Genomic DNA, 4383 nt, shown 5'->3' with positions numbered 1-4383 from the left:
GTCCATTTTGTTCCTAAAGACCCATTTGAGACCAACGACCGAAGCATCTGGAGGAGTTGGAATTAGGCGCCAGACTTTGTTTCTTTCAAATTCGTTCAACTCGTCTTGCATTGCTTGAACCCAATCAGAGTGGTCGAGAGCAGTGTTAACTGTCTTTGGTTCAACTTTTGATACGAATGAATTGAACATGCAAAACTCTACCTTTGAAAATAAGGAAGTCTGTTTTGCCTTCAGTTGTGATCGGGTCAGAACCTTTTCAGATACATCCCCAACTACCTGAGAGACAGGATGATCTCTGGTCCATTTGATAAGAGGAGGGTAATTTGGATCAACGGTTGGGTCTAAGTCGGCATTGATTATTTCTTCTAGTTCAGATTGGCTATCATAACCGAGTGTCACATCGTCATGTTCTACCTCAGTTGGTGTACTTTGGAAGATATGAGGTTCGTGTGATTCTAGTGGACCTGAGCTTGCTGGTGTTGAGACCTCTTCGGTTGAAGTTGTGGAATTTGGCTCCCCCTGGACTTGAGCATTTGGCTCCCCCTCGATTTGAGTACATGGCTCCCCCTCGACTTGAGCTTCGTTGAAAGGAGAGTCGTTACTGATTGATTCTTCTCCATACATTCTCCTTGCAGCATCTTCAACAATCTGCTCCATATGATCAACTTTGTTATCTGCTGCACCAGCTTCAGAGAGTGAAGCATTCTCTGGTTCGTCAAAGAGCTCCAGAAATGTCTCAAATAGATTAGCGACCGAGACTGTAGTCATGCCATTTGGAGAAAAGATTTCCCCTGTGATATTTTCTTTAGCCTGTAGCTTCTTGACATAGTTGTCGTCAAAGGTCACATAATACGTCTCTTCAATTTTTCTTGAACGCTTATTTAGGACCCTGTATGCCTTGGATGTGAGAGAGTAACCCAGGAAAATTCCTTCGTCGGCTTTGACATCAAACTTGTTGCGGTGTTCTTTGGAGTTGAAGATGAAACACCTTGAGCCGAAAACATGGAAAAATTTCACATTTGGCTTCCTGTTGTTCAATATCTCATATGGGGTGAGTGCGAACCTTTTGTTGAGATATGACCTGTTCTGTGTAAAACAAGCAGCGCAAATAGCATCAGCCCAAAAATAAAGAGGTAAAGAAGCAAAACTTAGCATAGTTCGGGCAGCTTCACACAAGGATCGGTTTCGTCTTTCGACTATTCCGTTCTGTTGTGGTGTGTAGGGAGCTGAGAAATTATGACTAATTCCCTTCTCTGCAAGAAACTCTTCAAACTCCCTGTTCTTGAATTCGAGACCATTGTCGCTTCGGATGTTGCGGACAACCTTTTTGAGCTGTACTTCAATTTGCGTAATAAACGTTTTCAGCTTTTGAGTCGCTTCAGATTTGAGCTTTAGAAAGAACACCCATGTAAATCGAGAAAAGTCATCAACGATAACAAGAATATACTTGCTACCACCGATGCTTTCGATAGATGAAGGACCACACAAATCAATATGAATTAATTCGAGTGGTTCAACAACTTTTGTATTGACAATAGATGGATGACTTTGACGACTCTGCTTTCCCATTTCGCATGCAGCACATAGATGATCCCTGTCGAACTTGAGTAATGGAAGTCCTCTTACATGACCCCCTGTAACAAGACGATTGATATCTTTGAAGTTAAGATGAGATAATCTTCGGTGCCACAACCAGCTTTCATTGGATTGCGCTTTTGACAATAAGCATACAACTGGATTTCCTTTGATGGGTTTCATGTTTAAGGGAAACATTTCACCCTTTCGCTCTGACTTGAGAATTATTTTATTTGACTTTTTCTCTATAACCTCTGAACCTTCATCATCGAATGAGACTTTGAGACCTGTACCTCCAACCAGTTGAGATACACTAATGAGGTTGTGTTGGAGTCCTTCCACATATGCCACCTTCCTTATTGAGAAATCCCCATTGGTTATCATTCCGTATCCCTTTATGGTGCCGAAAGAATTGTTTCCGAACTTGACGTTGCCACCATTTGCAAGCGATCTGTACTCCCTAAGCTCTTCTTTCCTTCCTGTCATGTGACGTGAGCAGCCACTATCAATGTACCATTCTTCGTCGAACTGCTCGTCACTTATAATCTGCAAAATTTAGAGAGATTTAGGAACCCAAAGTTTCTTGGGTCCACGTGAGCTTTGCATGAAAACAGGAGCAATTATAGAGATATCAACAAGATAAGTTCTTTTTACTAGAGTTGTTTTATCTTTCCTTTTAATGGTGTACACTTTTATTTTGTTAAGATTAGTAGAGTTAGATTCGGTCTTTGATGTGGATTTATCGACTTTCTGCTTCCACATTTGCTCAGTTGATGAATGAGATTTAGAACGAGATTGATATGAAACTGAGGATGAAGAAGAATTGGAAGAATGAAAAGAATCAGACTTAGAAGGAGACTTTAGGTGACCCTTTTGTTTTTGATCATTGGAGTGACCGACCTTAGAGTTTTGAACTCTTTTGTCTTCAGAACCGAACCTTTGTGTTTGGTTCGAGCCACTTTTGGAACAGAACCTTTGGTTCTGGTTGATATCCTTTTCAGAACCGAACTTCTGCTTTCGGTTGTTGTCCTTTTGTGAACCGAACCTCGGCTTTCGGTTTTTGGGACTTTCATGCTTTTCTTCAGGAATGTCTTCATACTTTAGATTCTTGTTTTGATGAGTGAAGTATGCATTCTGGGAACGCCAAAATTGTTTCCTTTCCGAAAGGTTTTTCCGGTATCTGATGTTCCTTTCTATCTTCCTGTTCCGCATCTGAGATGGTTGATGATGAACATTTGCTTTTGTTTTTGCTGACCCCTTGATTGGTTCCATTTGAACTGCGGTGGAATTACTTTGAGCTGAAGAAGCCGAAGGAATGGTTTCTGTTGGTGAGTGAACATCCTTCTGAGGAGTATCTTTTGTACCACTAGTGCTCGGCTCACTGAAGTTGTTTGGCTTATTCAAAGGTTCGGGTATATATCTTCCTTTGCTCTTCCATGAAGTTCGTTCAGATAAACCAATGGTTTCGTCTGCATTATCAATAGGAGCTTCCCAGAAGTATTCATCACAGCCATCAGCATTGTCTTTGTCTACAATGGCTGCAAGTTCGGCTGTTTGATGTTCAGTTACTCCTGTTACCTTGTATACTTGATTTGGAGTAGTCCTGACCTTTTGATACACAACAGCTTTCTCAACTAATTTTGGGGATTTTTGATGGGACAACCGAGCGAACTCTACCGAATTTTCAGAAATAAGATTCTTGTGATTTTCTGGCTCGGTTTTAATAAATTCTGAGCAGTCAACCGTGTCCTCTACAGAAATTTCACTCATATTGTCATCCTCATCAAGCTCAGATGCATTTTCAACATCAATTTTGTTTTCTGAGCTTACTTTGGTGTTTAAAGAGTCAAATTTTTGCATGGTTTCGGTCCTCAGTTTAAGTCTGTCATTTTCATCCAAAAGATTTTTAAGCATGAGCTTGTGGTCTTTAGATTTAATGAAGGACTCAATTTTGTCCAGTCCATACATGTAGGTGGGATTTATGTTATCAGATGATATCACACTTTCACAGTTATAAGCTTCGGCATCGATTTCATCTTCCTTAAATTCCAGGAAGGGCAAAATCATGCGGTGAATTCTTTGGCCTATTTCACAATCCAAGTGGAGCTGAGTAATATTAGAATACAGACGTTTAGCAATTAAACAAAAAACATTTCGTTGTTTTAACAATTTCAAATTGTCTCTTTGCAAATAAATGTTTTCATCTTTAACTCTGACTAATTCCGATTCCTTTAACTCTATCCACATTCTCCGCTCCTCACTCTTCGACGCTGCCCTGCTCAATTGATCAGTTAGGTTAGAATTTGTGACCCGAGTTTGAGTTAAGCTACTATCTAGATGAGATATTCTTTTATTAACACCTTTTAGTTCTTTCTCATAAGAGGATGATGGTATTTTACATGAAACAAAAACAGATTGTACCTTCTTTATCAGTTCATCAAGCTCATTGAACTGCTGGCTGAGTGGTTTGGCTGTGAAGCACATATCCTCTTTTGCATTCTGTCCATCATTGCCTCCATCGGTGTTGTATCCCCTCAATTGAGATACGTCAGAAACCATAAGGCATTTACCACCACTGCCTTCTTCCTTAGACACGAACGCCTTTCCATGAGTAGGCTGCCTCACTTCCTCGTCTTCTGAGTCAGTAGACCAAACTTCCGTGCTACCGAACTCATCACCTGGAACAGAACCCTGCACAATAAGGGCATTACAAGGCGGGTTAGCAGCAGACTTCTTCTTTCTCAACTCATCTAGCCTTTTCTGCAACACAGCTTCCTCATTGTTTCCATCATCTTTCTCAGCCATTTT

The sequence above is a fragment of the Lactuca saligna genome, chromosome 1 (genome assembly GCF_052625555.1).
Source record: "Lactuca saligna cultivar CGN05327 chromosome 1, ASM5262555v1, whole genome shotgun sequence".
NCBI classification, from domain to species: Eukaryota; Viridiplantae; Streptophyta; class Magnoliopsida; order Asterales; family Asteraceae; genus Lactuca; species Lactuca saligna.
Note: the sequence above shows the minus strand (reverse complement) of the source record.